Source organism: Megachile rotundata, chromosome 7 (genome assembly GCF_050947335.1).
Source record: "Megachile rotundata isolate GNS110a chromosome 7, iyMegRotu1, whole genome shotgun sequence".
Lineage (NCBI taxonomy): Eukaryota > Metazoa > Arthropoda > Insecta > Hymenoptera > Megachilidae > Megachile > Megachile rotundata.
In genome coordinates, this window is record NC_134989.1 from 15,458,129 (window position 1) to 15,478,993 (window position 20,865).

Genomic DNA, 20,865 nt, shown 5'->3' on the forward strand with positions numbered 1-20,865 from the left:
AGATTCTTAGCTCCGTCTGAACCGCAATCTCGTGGAGAAGGCAGCGTGACTCCATAGATTTACAGTTAAAATCAATTAGCCCCTAATTGGCTTCGAAAGCTTTATCGCTGGTATCGTTTTATTGGAAGACGAGTCGACGGGAAGCAAGGGTCGAGTTCAGAAGCAAGATTGATCGTCCCACGACGCCGCGGATTAGTTAGAATTTTAAATATGTATCCGAGGGTGGAATTTCTTGAGGGGGTTCGCAAAATTCCCTTTACCGTATCCGCTTTGAGACTGCGAACGAACTTTCTCATTAGCACTGTTTACATTATACCATTTACATTATTCTCGGTTACAAATGTTGGAAAATGAAAAATTTTTATAAATACGAGGCCATGTGTGTTATGTCCTGATCGCAAGGGAGGTCAGAAGTACAATGAATAATTGTCAAGGACCATTGGTGTTCTCGCACATAATATTTTAATGAAGAAACATTTATTCTGTGACATATAAAATAAATGAAGTATCTTATCGAGTTAATTTTGTATACTAAATTCAAGCTTAATGTTTTCTGACTTTCTTGCACAGAAGACGGCGAAATTTAGCGACGCTGAGATCGTTAAGAGCCGTCATCCTCGAAGAGGTTCGAAGGCAAAAGGGAAAAACTCCCGGGTAGAACAAGAAACGCGATATATCAGCGGCGGGGGCCGGCGATTAATTGCCAAAATAACTGCAGACACGAGGAATCGTTTAGGCACGACTCCCGGAACATTGTTTACCGTGGATACAGCCGGCTGGAATGTATGTCCCCGTGGACACGCGGGACATAATATACGGGGACAGTTACCGCCCTCGGCGACGTATATTACCCCCCACCTGAGTGCAGCTCTTTCGTTCGTCCTAGCGAGCCGGTCACGGTGAAATATTCCGCGTGGTTCGCACCAGACACCCGCATGATTCAGGAGAAGTCGATCGATCGTTTCGAGACCCCATCGACACCGCGCCGTCCACAGGGAACGTTTCTAACCCGTTGTAACCCCGGGCGTGCAGGTGACACGGAGAATCGCTTCGACGCTTCGTTCTCGCTTTCGGATCGTTCGATATCACGGAAGACGAATATCCTGGACCGTTAAAGGACACTTTGTCCATCGGTACGATTAAATCTTCCGTTCGTTAAATTACTCGCGCCGTATGTCTCGCGTTCGCTCGTGCATTATACGCGGACGTCCGGCTGGAGAATTGCCAATAGTTTCGAGACCGTCCTTGTGGCATTGTGTGTCGTTAATGAAGCTTCGTTTAATCCTTCGTGCTTGCCAGAAAACGCTTCGGCACGTTTCGCACGTGTAGCGTGTTCGAATGTGTACGCGTAGCTAATTATTGGAGAAATGTGGAGGAGACGACGCGCAAGATTTATGTTCTGGCGGTTTACTTAAAAGTTGCTGACATTCGAAAGCTTTAATATTCGAAACTCGTTTTGATTGAAATCCTTTTACGAGTTAAGTTCTCGAGAGAACAATTTATGGAACAACAAAACGGATTTCAATTGGAACGACGCGAATTTGTAGCGGCTGCGAACGAAAACGCGGGGAGAGAAATTGATTAAAGCGTGAAAAAGCAGCGACGGAGTAGGCAGGAATCGAGTCGTTCAACCGTGAGCCGGACCTTTAACCCCGCGCACGCTCGACGAGGCCTCCGGAGAATCCGCTCGCGAGAGTCCCGTGCAAGAATAAAACGTAGGTGTCGCTCGGCTTTATTTTCGACCGTGTACCGATTCGCTTCGAAAGCGCGGCGAATTTATTCACGCCCCAGTGGCTGAGGTATCTCGCGATAAATAAAATCCACGGGGAAAAGAGAGGGAAAAGGACAAAACGAAACGAGCGGAAGGAACGACGTGTCGACGCGTCTCGTCGCGAGCATTCGGAGACAGCGTTTAAATTGACCGAAGAAAAATGTTGCTCGGGATGCTTTCCGAGTCAACCGACGCCGATATTAGCCGGAGAGGACGAGCTTTTAACGCTGGAATTTTCGCGCCCCAGTAGACCGTTCCTCTTTTCGAGTTTACGAAGTTATTAATTATTGTAGTATCGTCAACTTCTGCCACTTTGTCGATTTCAGTCCCGATTCCGACGTCGTAAAATCGTGGAAACTTGGCGCGCTTATGGAAGGCAAGCAGCTGGATCGTTCGCAGCCGTATCTCGCCGCGTCGCGCATAATTTCTCAGGGACAAATCCGGAACTACAAATCTCGCGGCAAGTTTCCGCGGCCCACGGAGCAGACGTTTTGGAAATCGCGCGAAGTAAGCGTGCCGCGGATCAGCCAGCGGTTAGAGGATGAACGACGCTGGGAAAACAGCGTGCACTCTCGTCCGGCCATTATTTCCGCGCTCCAGCTAAATCATACTTAAAGCTTAACTGTCTCCTTCCCGAAGATGGGTAGTTCTCCGTAGAGCTTCCGCTCTATTTTCGCGGCGGGTTTTGCCGCGGTAACGAGATCTCGTATCGGGGAAAAATTGGATTCCTGAAATTTCGGGGTTGGAATTTTTTAATACGCGCCTCTCGAATGTTGCGTCGGGCAACGTTCGAGGCCCTTCTTCGAGAAACTTCAAAGAGAACTAGCGGCTGAGAATGCCTGTCAGACGAACCCGACACACAGACTCTGCGCGGTTTAATCGAGGAACCGCGAGCGATCCGCGCGAGTTTCAAGCAGAATCCGCGATCGCTTTCAAAGGCGGGGAACGTTAATAATATTCTCATCGAGTTGATCGTTTGCTTACGAGGGGAAATTCAGCGTGGCAGGTGTACGACTTGGTGTGGCGTTTTGAAAGAGTAGACGTCGCGAATTTATCAGACCAAAAAGCTTCCTCCCCTTGTCAGGCGTGGCAACCAGGTCCGCAAACATCGTTTAGCACTCTCGCCCGCGCGAATTCCCCGCGAACAGACTATCGAAGCCGCAACGTGTCCCCAAGTATCTCGAATAAACAAAGAACAACGCATATGGGGTTAGATTCGTTCGACCCTCGATCGAACTTCATTATGGACAAGCAGACTACCGATTTAAAATATTATTCAATCACGAACATTTTATAGTCTATGACTAATAGATTGTCTCAAAGAGACCTTCAGATTTTATCCGAATAAAAGAAGCGATCGAGTTAAACGAAGTGATCAAACGAGACGGATGAAAGAGAGAAAGTAATCGGCTACATGAAAAGATCACAGAGGATTGCTTCAGAAGCGAACAAAAATTTCTGATAATCGCGAATGAATTTCGTCGAACAAGAAAGGCTAATGAAAAATTAATAGGGGACTCGGAAGTCTGGCAAGTGCAGCGAGAACGATAGCTGGATGCGTTAATGTACGAGAGAAAAGCCGGTGAAATGTAGAAGCGAGTAAGAAAATGGGGCAAAGGTAGAAAAAGACGGGAGAGGAGAGAGAAAAGCCCGTTAGCGGGCACGGAAGTCATAAAGAGCCAGCAAATCTTTTCATTATCGCCCCGCGTAAGTGATACGTATATCATACTAAAGCGACCATTTCACGAGCATTATATCTAGACGGAGGAAGTTGATCCAGCCTCTGGCCAGCCATCGTTGGATGCTTTTCACGCCACGTTCCAGTGTAAGTGCGTAGCGGGATTAAGCCAGGTCGTTTCTTTCCTTCGCCTACACCTCGTGCGAAACCGCCTTAACTTTTCCACGATACTTCCACGATCGACAACAACATTTTATTTACGACCCGCCGTAACGTGTTCCCCCGCTCGCGTCAAAGCGAGCATTCTCTTTTTAGAGCACGTAGGTGTCAAAAGGAATTATTAACATAGTAAAAATTCTATGTAAGGTCACGCTAGATCTTTCAAAACCGAAGGGAAGCGTCCTTCCATGTATACTTATCTGCAGGAAGTGTTGCAGTCGAGAATTGACCGTTACTTCGAGTAAATTTCAAGGCTGAAATATTATATGTCTATAAATTTCACGTATCTTCCGACGCTTTTCGCGTTATAACGCGTTAACGTCCACCCTCGTTTCCTCCGAGTCGATGCTCGCGATCGCTGACTGCCCAATTCTCGCACGACCGTCACGTATTCGATGCTGGCCGTTTAGAGTCACTAAAATAATAACGACTGGGCTACCACATAGTCAGCCTAAGTCGCCCCATGGCCTATAGCTCTCTTTTACGGCTGAAAATTACAGTCGCGCGACCCTCGGCACGTTTATGGCCTTCGACGTCGCGCCACCTTCTGGTCAACCAGAAATTCATGTTCAAGCTTCCTTCATAATGATTTTACTACCTCTTCCTACATCATATTAACCTTATAATTAACAATGTCCATAGAGACCGTAAATGTCTTAACTATTTCATTAATAACGTCACTTCCTACAAAATGAGTGAAGATAAGATTAATCTTAACAACGAATATCAGGTATAAAAACGACAAGGTTTTCTTTAAAAAACAACGGCAACTCGTAAATCTCGCACTCTCGAATTTCAACCCCCGTGGCAAAAAGCGCGTGGCGCTCGATGACAAAAAAGTTGCCGTTAAGAAGTTTAGTTCCGATCGCGTCACCTTTTAATACAAGGTAATTGGAAAAGTTTCGGAGCGGGTTCCCTGTCCTGCGGTGCGTTGATCCCGAAAAAAAGTGGCGGCTTACGAAACTAAGTCCTCCGTAACGCGTGTCCGACCCCAGCCATGTGTCTGTTTGATTTTTCTCCGCCGTTTCTCCCGTCCCTTATATCTTTCCGCGCCGCTGTTTCCGCGTGTACGTACATTTCTTGCCTCTGCTCCCGTGAACTCGCTAGATTTCCCGTGTGTTTTCGCCATGGGTTCCCACACGCGCGCAACATCCACACCAGGCCAGGCTTTAATCTACGCGATGCTACGTGAGGTGTTTGCGGTCGAGCCAGCTGCCATCCCTTCGCGCTTCTTTCTGCGACCAGCTTTTCCTTCGATGCAAACGAGACCTGCACTTTCCTTTGCTCTCGTTCGCTTTCTCTCGCCTCTGCACTCGTAAAACTTTTGGCCGAACGATTTCGTGTTCCTTTTTTCCTCTTTGCGAGTCCCTTCTATCGCTGTCTCTTCGTGACTCGCTGAGTCGCCTACGGTCGACAAAGTTAGGACTCGCACTAAGGCGAATCGAATCATGGAGAACCTGCAAGAGTTCTCCGCTCGTGATCATCTCGCGCGAGAATGCGGAACTCGAGAATTTTAACTTCGGAGCGTGCTACGTGTGCAGGAAATTTTGTAGCTTCTAGAAATCAAATGCAAAGACTCGGGGTTTCGGTGTCCGAATACGATCTTTTCAACCCACGGGCGGTATAAACGGATTTAAGGAGGATCGTAAGGGTTGAACGCGAGTACGAAAATGGTGGTCGGTGATCGAAAATCTTGATTCATGGTACACGTGTATCAATGTCGGGATTTGTGTTCTTCAATCGTAAGTTATGACCTCGCGGAGTATCGATGACACACGAATTTGTCCTGAGCGATGAATCTTGGACGTCGGATTAAAATTTATCGACTACTCTGTACTTAAATTTTTCAATAAAAATTTTGATTTTGAGTACAATAGTCACATTTGCAGCGCACGTGGTAATTTGTATCGTCGTTCCGCGTTATTCGTTCGAGCCGGCGCGTCCGCACAGCAGCGATTTACCGCAATCTCGATCGATCGGCACATATCGCTGTTCGGTTTTTCCGCTCACGTGTCGTACAGCCGGTTTAGCCCGATCCCAACAAGGTGTCTCTCGTGCGCGAGTTATCTCGCGGCCGGAACGCGTGGAATTTCCCTCTCTGACCCGGTGGTTTCGTACGTGCTCGATTTCAGGCGTCGACGAGGACCAACGACGGCCCGGGTAAAAAGAGAAACAAGGGAAGAAGCCGGCTAGACAGAGATTTTTTGCGCGATACATGCAGCCGAGCGAAAAATTCCAATTTATGCCGCGACGCGATAATTAGCCGGCAGGAAACGCGCGACGGTTTTTGCTCGCTCTTTATCGCGATCAAACGGATCGTCGAGTATAAAACGATCGTTATTGGCGCCATTATTATCGTAGCGGTCGTTTAATATAGAGCAACGGGGCGAACTGACACCGCCGCCGGCCAGGATAAGCCAATATACGAGGCGCAGGCTTACGGTTAATCCGGCGATTTTTAAATTATCCTCACGAAATTGCGTCCCGGTTGGATAGGACGCGCCGCAACTTCTGAAACTGCTAGATAGCAGCCACTGCTCGGTTCGTGTTGCCAACTCCTGCCCAGACAGGATCACGTTTGATCCTTTTGGGTATACACAGCTCTCTCGAACACCCCCTGTTGCCTTCTCGACGTCGGTTCTCCGCTGGACCGGCATCTTCTTAATTTTGCGAACAGACACCTTTTTCGTCGCGGAAATTAGAGTCCCATTTTTACAGTCAAGGGATATTGAACTCGAAGGTATCGAATCTGCTGATTTGTTGCACTAGTGGTGTGGTAAACATCTCGATGGGATGAAGAGTTCAGAAATTAGAGTCCAACATTCCATTTTTACAATGAAAGAATATTGAACCCAAAGATATTGAATCAGCTGATTTGATACACTAGTGATGTGGCGAATATCTCGAAGGGATGAAGAATTCAGAAACTCCGAGGAGATAAGTGTGCATAATGTCTTACGTTATAGTCTTATTACCAAGTTAAAACTAATGCTTCCCAACGATCCACCCCTGAGCCCCGAATGGTCCCTTTGCGACCGAGACTTACAAACTAACTTAATATTAATTACAAGGGTCCGACTTGCTACTTGCTAAAGTACCATCTTATGATATTTAGAGCAATTGCCATTCATGGAAACTAAAATAATGTATGGAAACGTGCAACCCCGAAAAGAATTTTTCTACAAATAAATCTATAAATCCTCCGCTTCATTCGTCATTTCTTTGCATCGTCAGTCATGCAGTTTCTAAAGATTTCTTTAAAGCACGTCGGGTGCACTTCCGCTGAAAATTAATAGCGAAATGTGTCTGAACGGCTACACAAGGGGCCGGTAATGCAGATGATTTTGTCGCTGGAAGGATATTTACGACCCCCGAACGGTTTTTATCCCGCCTCTGTTCGTATCCTGCCACGCGAAGAAGTATCGAAGCACGCGCTGAACATACGGCCGACATTTCTTTCGCAACTTTTTACTTGGCCCCCGTCGAACGACGTTCAACCCTTTTCCACCGCGAACATTTCGAACGGTAGCTAGTCACGAACAAATTTACATTTCGCGGTTTCCCGCGAACCAGCGCAATTCGACACAACGCGACGCAACGTCTCGAATCATTGAACGTGACAATCGTTCGCCCGACTCGTCCTCTCGCTCCAGAGACAATTACGCGACGAGTCGAATTTACATTCGCCTCGTCTTCCAAGATAACGGTATACGCTTTCGCGTCAGCTCGTCGCTGACAACCTCCAATTAGCTGTATCTTCTTGTTAAACGTAATTTTCGTCTGGTACGTCTAACATTTCCCATGTTTTCTTAACTGACGTATGTTTCCATATCTTACGCATTATGATTCTTCCTTCTAAATGGCATTGAGCTCGGATATAATTGCTTAAGCTGAACGTTGTTAACATCAGAAAAATTATAAATTATATCTTGATTGTTGTATTTTTATTCTTTGTGATCGGACCCTTAAGTTTCTCTCAACGATCTTACAATCGATCCTTTATAGCCGATTAAGAACATACAACCCACAAAATGTCTCGCACACGTTTAACCAAGAGTATCGTTAAACTAGGAACAGCTCCGCAGATTTCCCGGGGTATATCTTCCCCCGTAAAAGAGCAACAAAGGGGACGAAACGTTAGGGTACACGCGATTCGTTATCCTAAATCCGAGGAAACTTCCTGTATCCGAATGATCAGTCGGTTTCTCCGGTGCGAGCGTCTTTAAATTACGCACGCAGAGATCAGGAGACACGCGTGTTGTGGATGAAAGAGAGACAGGGAGATCGACAACGGGCTCGTTTGAGCGTGCTAAACCGCCGAGGTTAAACCGCAGTCCGTCGTCACGGACGAGGCTCGTAGAATCCGAGACAGGGGAGGATTCCGATAGACAATGGGGGTGGTATCGTGGAATCGCGTACTGGCACGCATTGTGCCAGGACCCCCTAACGACGCACGATTACTATCCCCTCCCATCCCTCTTCACGGTGGTTCGTTTTGTGGGGTTGCGTCGTCAACGACGATGCTCGATTTCTCGAATTAACGGGGTGTTCTGGACATCCGGTGCGGGAAAATCGAAATTTATTCCTCTGCATTTTGTGCAATTACTGTGAGAGCAATACCCGATTTATTCTGATATGACAGCTTTAGTAAAAATTAATATTTGTAGTCAGACACCCTGCTATATAGATTATTAAGAAGGGTGCTGAATCTTTCAACTCGAGCTTTTAATTTGTCAGTGTATATCACTGTCTCGACATTGAGAGTCTTCACATGTCCTCTTCATTTGCTTTTCCTATAAACAGTTAACTTGACTTGCACTATTTAATTTAACTCAGTCACATGTGACTACCATGAAAAACGTATTAGCACGTGAGGTGAATTTATACGTAGACCATATACAGTTACAGCATTAGTTATAAAATATATGATAATAAAATTACATATAAAGTATAATCTACATACACGATACTTCCATATCAGTCCTCTAATATCTGTACCCTAAGAAATCGAGGAGTATCAAGCAATAAAAAGAGAAAAATCGATTTCCCAACGAGAGCAAAATGTTAAAAAGACCAAAATCTCTTGGTATGCGTAGGCAGCGGAAAATCTCGGAGAGACCCCAGAAATAAATTGTCCTCGCGTCTGTTTCCAGTACCCTCATCATTTTACATATTGTTTCGATACACACCCGTTGCCAGAGTTTCGAGTACGTGCGGATAGGAATCCTCGAAGGACATCGCGGTTCCTTCAGGAAGTGGAGCACTCGGTGGGGTCTGTTTGCACGCGACGCGAATACGAATGCGATTATTAAAGACATTTTCACGGTAAGGTTCGTTCGTGCCGTGGCACGTGAATGGTAAATGATCCGCGTCAATGAGAAAATCTCGGCGACATCTTGCTACGCAAAACGGTCTTATGGTTGAAGCCGAAGTGTTTTCATGGCGGAACATCGGCTGGCTTTGCTTCGAAATGCGACAACGTGTTTATATTTTAATAACGACGCCGCTTTTGTTGCTTGCTCGGATAGTGGGGAACGTAAGTGGACAAAATGAAAAAGCTCGAAATGAAACGTGAGATTAAAAATGTTTTTTTCATCTAACGCGACACGCGTTAATACTGCGGCGACGAGCGGCGCCATTATGAATTTGATAAAATCAAATGACTGAAAGAATTAATATCGCGTAAAATACCGGAGGCAATGGAGAAAACTGCGATGGAAAAATCTAGTCTTAATTGTATCCGCGTGATTACGGTCTGCAGGTTCTCGCTATATTGCCATTGTTAAATCGATTTCAACGCTAATGGCATTCCCTCGCCACGACACGGCTTAAGCTCGTTTACACGTGAGAGAATAGGCTTGTAGACGAAGAACGCATAATGCACGCCCCATTGGTTTATTTCGATTCTTCGAGCCTTCGGTTTCGCGAAAGATATAGCATTCTCGAGGGGTGCATCGTGAATGCTAAGGGGTTGAACGATCCAAGATTTCCTCGTTCGCACCTATTCAAACTATTGGGGACGACGGAGCCGATAGTGGTTACCGCCAAAAATATTTCAACTATTCGCACAAATTAATGAGAGATGCCTAAGTACAATCAGTGCGCAGATACGAGCATCGTGAAGGGGATGGTTGATCAAAAATACCCGAAAATGATAATATTAGCGAATTTAAAAGAAAATATGTATCTTGAAATGTACGTGGTAATTGTTAAAACATTTAATTTAACATGTAATTTAACGTAACGACGAGACAAAGGAAATATCGTTAGCCCCCATTTGCCAATCATCCTAATTAACGATTAAGTCGTAAGCATAAACAAAAGCGAGGAAATAATGTTTTACGCTTACATAAATCAGATCGTACAACAATGCGTCATTGCACGAACGTCGAATCGTTAACGAGCGAAATTTCGAACAATACGCAAATAAATAATATGCATAGGTTCTCCGTCGGCTATCGCGTTTCAGCGTGTCGTATAATTAACGATCAATGGTGTGACGACGAGAATATTATTCACAATTAAGACGAGCATGCACCGTACAGCGATACATTATTCTAGCAATAAAGGGAGGTTTCTCGCAGACGCGAGTTGACGCGTTTAAATGATCCCGAATCGTGCCTTGCCGGACGGAAAAATATTTTAACCGCTCCCGGTCAGAGGGAGATCTACGGGAATTCCATATGGTGGAAATAAAAAAAAAAATGCGAAAAAGGAGAAAAATTGTGAAACCAGCCGGGCAGCGGCGCTTTGATATTCATTATCGGTGGCAGGCTGTCAGCGAACGAAACATAATTACGCCAGCGGTTGATCCACGAGCTGGCTGCACTGACGGCTTCCTCCGCGTGTATCCTGTCCGACCGGTATCTCCCTCTTTACCAGCAAATTATATTCATATTTGGGGGATTACGTCGACGATCCCTCTGGATCAGGAGCCTTAAAGGGAGGCTCGCCGTGCTAATTATTTCCCGACGGCCTTCCGCTCAGATTGAATTTCGCCACGACGCGACGGACACCAAGACGATGGGAATATTGCTCTTCTTGCATCGGCATCTCAAGAACCCCGCACTAATTAGGCTCTTTGGTCACCGATCGCAAGAATTCTATCCGACAGTTTCACGCATAGGTTGCAGCCTCATGCATATGAATTCTTGACACAGTTTCATGCGTGGCAATTTTGCAAGATTACTTGTTCACACATACTTCATTCATCTCTTCGTCCATAATTTTCCTCTCTCATCTTTCTCCCTTTCGCACCGAACGCCGAATCGTAGCGAAAACCGAAATTGCCTGTTCGACGAGCAGTCAGAAACAGGCCGATGCTCAAAAACCCATTATCCGGGCATTATCATCTTTAATTTGTTTTCGCGCCGAATTATCTTGAGGGAGGATTAGTCCGTCTCCGTCTCCTCTTTTCCTTTCGCTGCTCTTTTTGCTTCCTTTGGCACGGTTGATCTCTCGATCTTCCGTTCGTACCGGCCCCCTTCTCCTTCGGTCGAGATTCGCCGACAGGAACTGGCAATTACGGAAACGTCGGAATTGGAAGGAAGAACAGTATCTTCCTGTGCAATCGATGCTCGACTCGTCTCTTAATGGCTCATCGAATAGATTCTGCCCTTCCGTGGAATCTGACGGAGCGGCTTTCCAGCGATCGGATCCCTCGAGGAATGTCATCTTGCGAAACCGTTCCAGCCAAACGAGAATCTTAACGTCTCTACAAAATAGAAAAATGTCTGTCGGTACACTGGCTGCGTTTGTTACCAGGCTTCACAGGTTTACCGAGTCAGTGAACATTCTGACGTAGCCAACGAAACGTTTCGTTCCTTCATTGTCTTGCCGCTTCGTAGACGTTGCCAGCAGAGATCATGGATAATGTCGGAACGCTTTCAATTTTTCATTCTCTTATAAATTGTCTACCACGTATATTTCTCTTTGTAAAGAACTGCGATATGCAAACCGAGGAATTCTCTTTGGCTGCGTATTTTATTTGAGGCATCGATTTTAAGAACCTAAGAGTTTGTCTATGAAGTACATCATTCAAAGACTCATCTTCAAAGGCAGCAAATGTTCTTCCATAAAAGACGAAGAAAATAAAATTAAATTATACAGCCCCAAAGAACTGCATTGCACAATTAAATGAAAAAATATAAGGAAAAAATAATACGACGTCCTAATGAAGAATGAACAGGGTGCTTTCTAATGAAACTTTATAATAGAGCCAAGACAAATGGAAACATAAATGGAAGAATTTTTCTTGTCGGTGAAATGGTACGCTAACGCCACCTTCTTCAGAAGCGTAGGAAGCGACACGGGTCCAGCACGGACGATAAACGTAGGAAACTGCAGCGATGCAATCGATGTGCATACCGGGTGTCTCGATAAAAATAGAGCAATCGATTCCCGAGCGTGTATCTATTCCCGCAAAAATACAAGTAATTAACCGGTGCTATCGCAACGAGAAACAAGAAACGATTCAATTTCGAATCTGGCCAGTTTTAATCGGCAGATCGAGCTGAAAAATTCCTTTTTTATTAGAAAAAAGGGTCGCGAGTTAAATACCCCGGTTCGCGGTACTTTTCCAGCCAGCGAAAAAGTGCATTTCAATTATCGGCTCGCACGCTGCCAATTTCGGCTTAACCGCGTCCGCTGCGACGGGTAAATTCAGCTCGGTCACTCACCCGAAAATCCAGTCATGGTATAATTAAATTCCAAACGACTCTACCGAGTCCGTCGAAAAACCTTCGAGCGGGCAGTAGCAAAAAAATCGGGGCTCCGCGCGCCGTGCTCGCTAAACCGGAGCTAATAAATTCACGAGATGCTAGTTTTTTAAAGAGCCGTCGGTTCCTGAAGCCACCCTTCCGAGCGAAACGCGGTTGCGCGGTGAACAGTGTCATTGTAGCAGCGTTGTAAAGCGATGATAGTAACAATTGCAAATTTTGACTCGATTACTGAACGAAATAGGTATCAGGAAGTTTGTACATAATTTGTTGCGGCGCACAATTCGGCCAGTTTTTCCCGCAGGAATTGCGTACACGCGATATAGCAGGAAGTCGTGGTGGGAGGAGCGAGATTAAATTGAAATATTCGATGAAAAATTCTCGCTTTGGAATTCGATGGAGCGAGATTAGCGGGCGTAATTTATCGTCGTTTAATTATCAACAAAAAATCGCGTGGAACCCTCGAGTCCGGGGCATGGGGGAGAAATATAGCGAGTACCGAGCACGCAGCTCGCTGAAGAGGGTGGTATCGAGAGCGGCGAGAGGGGGAGGGTGGCACGACCGGATTTAATTTTAATCTCTGATGCTTTTAGCGCATGAGACGATTTTTCAAAGTCTCGACCTTCCTTCCCCTGCCTCTGCCATGTCGCGGCCTCATAATTCTCCGGCGATGTATTAATGTCGTGTTAGCAAGCAATATAACAATGCCGAATGGCTGAGCGCGCGCGTACGCGCGTTTGTAAGTGCATGGCATGCGTGTACGAACGATGACACACTGCGATGGAAACCGCACCGACGAACGGAACGTTGCCGCCGTTATCCAGGAAGCTGCGAGACAACCCCCGTTCTCGTTAATCGACACTTTAACCCTTCGCTAACCCTGCCAGGTGCGTCGTCGTTCCGTTTCCTAGGGGGATGACAAATACGCGCGAGCACGCCACGAGCATCGATAACCGCGCGACAAGCGAGTTGCACGAAAATGCAACCGAGGTGCATATCGAACGAATAATTTAGCGACACGAAAGCACCGCAAAATAATCGTTTCGCCTGTCGGTACGAACAATGGTGCCGGTTAATATCCAATTTTTGAAAGTTTATATCTTAATGAACCGTTCGATTTATTATGCTACGGAGAATTTGCGCTTCTCTTTCGTGTGCCATAAAATCGCTGTGTTTCGAAACCAGTCATTTCTCGCGCAACCACATAAAACACCGCGGTGAAAAATGGGTCAAACTGTCGGCGACACGATTTCCTCGAACGGGCACATCCGGAAACGAACGGTCAGTCGTTAAAGCCAGAAAGTTTACAACACGCTCGATTCGTTCCGGCTCGGAAGAATCGATGCGAGAAGTAGCCGACTGCACCGAGACAAAGAACTAATTTTCGGTCGAGTCGATCCGGGGCCGATCGCGCCACGTCGCAAGATATATCGAGCGTGCTCGTTCCGTTTGACCTAGTGGCGGCACCCTGCGCTCCCAAAAGGGATCGTGCCCGTAGGAGGAGCTGCTCCAGGAGGGCTGACCGACCGTTATACGCGGCTAACCGAGCACGCACGTGTGGTGCACGCACGCGGCCAACGCACGCACTCTGGTGATCCATAACAATGTCAACTTTTCGACTTTCCATCGCCGATAAAAGTCGACGACCCGATCACGGTTCACGCGTGAAATACTCGAGACGATCGGCTCTCCGCCTCGATGAGCGATTCCGAGGGTCTCAACCCCTACGCCAAGATGAATCAATTTCTTCTGATTATTTTTGTTTCACATCCTAAATTATTAACGTTTCTTATTTTTGCCCATAAAGCTATTCTACTACTAAGAGCGTATCGAAAAGGTCCTCATCTCCAACTTGACTGTTCCCTATTGCATATCGGACATTCGCAAAACGATGTCAAAGCCCGACAAAGTATCCAGTGGATTCAATGCTCGCATTGAAGAACACCGGATTGAATGGTCACATGATCGAAAAAGCTGTGCTTTGTTTACCGAATAAGAGAGCCTTCGTTTGAGCATCGGGTTCTTTCAGGCCGATCCTAATATCGAAATGGCTGTCGTCAGTCGGCTTGGTCATCCCGACAAATGCGAACGACACGAATTAAAATCGCGAGTGCACAGAGAAAGGGACAAGAGGAGAAATAGAGCAATCGGAGTGCTCTGTCAATTGAGCTATTCGGGTCATTTGCAGCTTTCCTTCTGTCAATCCTAATATCGAAATGGCCGTAGCTGACGAGCGGCAAACTATCGAGAACTTTGTTGTGCAGCGTCGATGGCTTGCACGCGAAATACACCGACGTTGATGGGACAAGTTGCATGACACGGAACACCGCGCTACCGAGTAATTAACACTTTATTAACGGTAACTTGTCAGCGAGAGAGAAGCCGAGAAATCCGTTGTTGCACAACTTTGCCAGATCCGCTGACGTTGCATCCTACGTTTGCAGTTGTACAGTGATACGCCTGCTAAATTCTGAGATGCATGCTCATCGCTTCCAAAAATTACGGATGTTTCCCAAATTGTCAAAACTCGGAGAGTCTCTAATTTAAAAAACCATGAGTGTTTTAACGATCACGCGAGTTTCACGAAAAGGAAGTATCGCATAAAATACGGGGTGCTTTAAAAGAAAAGACAATAGCCCGATAGGATCATGCTAAGCATTCCGTTTCGTGTCGAAAGAGTTGGATCCGGACATCCGTCCACGTTCTCCCCTTTTTCTGTGAACAACCCTTCTCATTAACACTATCGTTGGTCGGTGATAAGCAACGTTCCGGATATAGCGAGCAACGAGAAGCGATATCACGGGCGAGCGGTTCGGGTCAGTTTCGTTATTTCACGCAACAGTGGAAGGCGTTTCCAACGATTGCGAATCGTTGGAGTGTAAGGTCGCTAAGCGTAGGAGGAGGACGCAGGTAAGTCACGCTCGACCTGGAAAACGAGTAATCGGCTAAGCGTGGCCGTCATTCACCGGGACGAAACGTGGCCGACCATTTCTTTTTTTTTTCTTTCCACTCTTTTTCGTCGCAACGCTGTCGTGACGAACGGCAATATAATTACAAGATTACACGATGTCGTGATAACGTCGTGCCACCGCGACCGGCATCGACTGCAAGAAAATATCGTGCGTCTGGTGTTCACCTTTAACCTCCATCCACCCTTCTCTTTTCCCTGTAATTAATTGCCAGTTCTCTACTGGCGCCACCCAAAGACCCGCTACAACCATTAACTTTATTTACCTGCTTCATCCCACTCCTCGGATGTAAACAAGCAGTTTACTGTTGCACTTTCCGATCGGATACTCCTGACCACGCGTCGCGACGCCGTTCTACGTGTCTTGAAAGCTGATCGATTTAATTGCTCGTTAAACCTTCGAGTTTCGGAGTCCGGTTCAACGTTTCATGCAATTAGGTTAGCTACGAATTAAGGCGAATAAAAAATACAGACGATTCCTGTTTTTCGCTAATCAATTTATCTTCAAAACTCCGGTATCATACCATTCTACTAAAGCGAATAAGTAGAAATCTCTTAGACAAGATGTCAAATTGTTCCACCGGAAAAGAGACAACAACCGACATCGCTTACATTATTAATCCTCCAAAGCTTCCGCAAAGAGAACCCGAAAGTGTCGGAACGTAAGAATTCTATCCGACCGCTTTAGCAGTACTCTATCGACTTCCTGTCATTGTTCAGACCGATATTATCGAGTTATCGCGGCGTACGTAAGATAGAGTTGCATCAGAAACGTACGGGATGTCTTCCGTTACGTTTCTCGTTTGTCTCGAGGCCCTCGTTGTTCATTTATAATAACAACAGCGGAACATCCGTCTTTTTCAGAGCGGAATCCTCTTCCAACTTTCACCGTTCGAAAAAAACCAGCGGAGTTCTTTACGACCTGCAACCCGCCTCTCTTAAATATTCCCAACCTTTCGCAGGTCTGACCCTCGAAATCTCGAACGAGCGCGGTTCGAGGATTTCGCTGGAGGGTTTCGTTGGGTTCGTCGAAGACGCGCGAGGGGTCCACGCTGACATAACACTTATATCTTATTCCAAGACGGCGGAGAAAATGGATTTATGCCCTGCGACTCCCGTTGAATATGTGCGTAGATCCGACGGAATCCTGGGGCATTATTTATCCTTCATTGACATCGAGTCGGATTCTTTCGTTTCAAACCCCGGTATGCCCGCAGAGATTATTTGCAAAGGTGTTATTTCACGAGATAGATTTTCCAACGATCTTTCTTCGTAACTTGAAATTTTAACCCTTCATCAACCGCGGACCGCAGGAGAAACTTTTTGCGGAGAAATGTAAATATCGGCGTTGAACTCCGTACTTTGAGGCTTATCATCTCGCGAACCATCGCCGGTGTCACCTTTGTGCGGTAACCATCTATTACGGAAGTATATTCGACACTGCATCGATATCTTGCACCATCTCCCGTGGATCGCCTTCCTGCAGGAAAATTTCAATCATCGGAGCAAACACGTTTATCCGGACGAGGATATCTCAATTCCAATCTCCGCGAAAAAACCTTGTATAGGACGTAACTACTTTTCGCTGCGAGTATGCGGGCACGTCATTGAAATGGCGATGGTAACGCTATGGCAATAAGTAGTAATATCAACGATTACTGCAGCTATGCAAAGTAATTGATACCTACCGATGATCGACAAATCGTAACGACCGAATTCAGTTCACGATAAAGAAAGTTAAAAGAATCCTCGACGATCAAATCTCCCCTGCGTATTCTTATTTCGACTGTCATTAATCATTTTCACCTCGAAGGAGCTCGTGAGACGTCTTCCAGTGTCATTTCCTAGATCATTCCAGCCTCGACGGGTCACGGGAACCTCGTAAAGCCGCCGTACATCGATCTAATCTCGCGTGCTCCGGCTCTAAAAGCCTATCTAAAGATACGTAGCCGCATCTACTAAACGTTATCCGGCTATAACCGTGGCAACGATTGCCCCGAGCTACCATTCGATCGAAAGACTTTCCACGACAGTGTTGCACGACGTTCGTGATATCGCTCCGATAATTTCGTAGCGGCCCCGAGATCGAGGGAATTTCAAAAATTTCCCCCGAAACAACGAGAGATCCGAGTGGCTGAATCGCTGCCGAGTCGACACACGTCTCCGAGTTACATTCTGTATTCAACAAGGGCGATCGCATTCGAAGCTGTCCGTAATATTGCCGCTCGTATCGGGAGTCGACATCTCGAAACGGGCACCGTTCTCGCAACTCACGTACGAAATATTTCCCCGCTTAATGGACGGTACTCGCGTGCAATTCTTAACGTTACGAGGCTAACGTCTCCGCTAACGTTTCTCTCGGGAGCTTCCTTCGTGAAAACGGTATCGGGCATAACATTCTTTCCGTTTATTTCGTCGCTAAATTTATCGCACCTTCCCGCGTTTTATCGGCTTTACGACGAGTCGAATGTCGTTACGATGCCCGTTCGTGTCGTTAAAATGAGCAGTATTCTCGCTAATTCAGTTTAAACGCACAAGAATCTTATTAAATTCTTTTGACACGCGTTGAAGATTTTTACGACTCTGTTCTGTTCTAAAGTCTCACGATTTTATCGCATGGTGTAATTGGAAATTTAGGTATTCTAAGCAGTGTATCGATTTATCCGGACAGAATTGTAAACTCGAGCGATTTCAAAGATTTCGTGCTCGTTCAGCCAGTAACGTATTAACCCTTTGGCATACTTCGACTTATGGTTCAAATGCGATAAATTCTTGCACAGATTTTTAATACGTTTCAGTTTACGATCGTATTTGCGCAGTCAAAGATTGTTGAACATAAAATTGACATAACATTTTATCATTTAATACTGTAGCTGACGCATTTGATATTACCCGAAGGGGTTAAGGAACCTTTTCTTTCTTAAGACAGATCTCTGTTCGAATATTACCTCGCGTAATGGAACGACGCGTGGAATTACGTGCACAGAAGTCGAGGAGCCGCAAAGTATATGCAAGCTTAATGCCACGAGAAATATTCCTGGAATCACTAGCATCGCTCACGAGAGCTCGCATAAATTCTTAGGAAGGTGTAGTCTCGGATATATACATAGTACATCCGCTTCCGCGGTAACTCCCAGCCGTAACGAACGTACATATCCGCTTCCGATGCGAGCGTAAGAAGAAGCGAGAAAACCGCTGGCATCATTTTTCTCGCGAGGCAAAAGAAAGCAAAAGCGTTTTCTTAGACGCGATGGTGACTCGATCGAAGCCGACGAGGCAATCGAGGGACGTCGAACAAGACCGGAATGACAAATTATGTCCCGGTGACCCTAGTTTACCGTAGTCATAGAAGTCGGATTAGACCACGTAATCGACAAGCAATCCATCAGGATACCGATCCATCCCCAAATGCGATCTTAATACATCTCTGGCCATCGGCCAATCGCTTCTCTCTATCTTCGCCCGATCTTGTGACACCGTGCAACACAGGCGTATAAACGATGCTACCTGACTGCCGTACTAATGCCTGACTCGCGACGAAGATTGACGGACAACCACAAAAAAAAACCCCCATCATTTCAAGCTTCCACATCAAATATTATCTAAAACTTATCCTTCGGATTCTTATCCTTATAATCAAACCTCACCTAATCGATAAGTTGAAAATCACGAAAGTACAAAGGGTCGAAGTCACAAGGTCAGAAGGTCGTAAGGTCATACAGCTCCCCATGTTTCATGATTCGAGAATACTCGATAAAAATATACCGCGAGATTGAATGTTCGGGTTGGAAGGCAAATATGTAAAGGTGAATCCTGATCGAACGACTTCATCATCTGCATTCTCTTCGCTGGCTTCTTCGTACGGTAACGTCTGGAAAGTGTTGATCGAGTGGGTCGGGATGATGAATCGACCATCGGATTACGTAAAAAAGTTACGCTGCGCGAATTCTATGAGTTCGCCTGTTTTATGCGCCGACACGATTGACAAATCCTACCTGAGGGACCTTGCCATCGAGATACCTGCGCTTCCATTAGCTATTTTTTTTCTATTTTCTTCTTTCAACGTATTGTGTTATTCTATCTTATTTTGTATGTTATACTAGTTTTGACCATAGCTTTTATTTTTGAGTGAATCGAATTTTCATTGAGCGAATGGAAAAGGGGTGAATCGCGACATGTCATAGTGTCAGAACGCGTTTCAACGATTTCCTATATGACTCGTAAAGCATGTTCATCCGATAAAACACTTACGCGAGAACAAACGAAGCAAGAACGAGCCAATTACAAGAGGGACAAACAGAAAGGACGCTCGGGTGATCGTCAATGGAACTAGTGAGGTCTGAACAAGAGGCGCAGCAGAGGGAAAAGTGGATTTCGCCTGGACGAATAACAGTTCAAACGGAGGGCGGGAAATTCAAAGCTCCGTCTCGGGATCATAATTAAACGACAGAAGGCAGACCGGCGCTAATTAAAAACATAAATCTCCATCCGCAGCTAGGTAGCCAAAAGGCTTGGTGTTATTAAATTCGAGAGTATTAATTACCTTCGTAACGCAAAACTTAGGAAATGACATTTGAATCGCAAAGAGTTTTCCGCGGGTAAAGAACAAAGAGTGGCGAAGCAATATTCGAGCCCGGGCCTTCCTCTGTATTCGGCACAAAGCCGACGTTAATTAACAATTAAAGTTATTACGTCCGTTTGGTTACGGATGAACAACTTTTCTACCTACATGCCGAATCGTAAACCGTGCGCGTGTACACGTGTGCGTCGATGGCCACTCGATATAGGACATGGTCATTTTCAAAGGAACCGGTAACCGTGAAATTTTAATATCCTCCACGAGCATTACTCGCGGTTAAATATTCTTTTTCGAGAGCCCTTCAAGGCGGAAGTAATGCTCTCTGTCGATGCTCAGACTGGTTACGTTCGACGATATCGAAAAATGCTATTGTATCGATCCGATAAGATCAATTTACGACGCACTCGAATTCTATCTCTCGACAACGAGATAGAATTCTATTACCGTAACCAACGATAATCTACGGAAGTGTTTATTCGCGGGATTCGTGGAAGCTTTCAAGACCAAACGTGATTATTCGAGCACCGAACAGTTTAAGGCTACGCGTTACTGCCACTCGAAGTCAAGTATCGCGGAAGTCGCGAGAAACTATGGAACGTCTCCCCGATATTCGCAAAAATTCAACTCCCGATCCGCGACGCGAATAGCAAATTCAAGACAAGCTGCAATAGTGGCTCGTTCGTATCACTACTCGAAACACGTGTCCAGGTTCACGCAAGAAAAGCTTGCCTAGCACGTTCGAAGCCGGCACGCGCATACATTTGCATCTTACGACGCGCTTAATTGAGCTGTTCGTTATTTTGTCGTGGCGATTCCCGGCGTGCTGCCTCGAACGCGCTGGTTTATCGTCGCAGCTCGCGCTATCTTCTTACTCCGGATATAACAAGAAATCGAGGAAAAACGAGCCAAGGGAATTCTTATCTACAAATATGC

General features: G+C 45.9%; 1 protein-coding gene across 6 annotated transcripts in view; it reads right to left on the reverse strand.

Moving 5' to 3' along the window:
- The window catches only part of LOC100874799 (uncharacterized), a 289,482-nt gene that overhangs the window by 148,765 nt on the left and 119,852 nt on the right, over window positions 1-20,865 (reverse strand). The window lies entirely within an intron of this gene.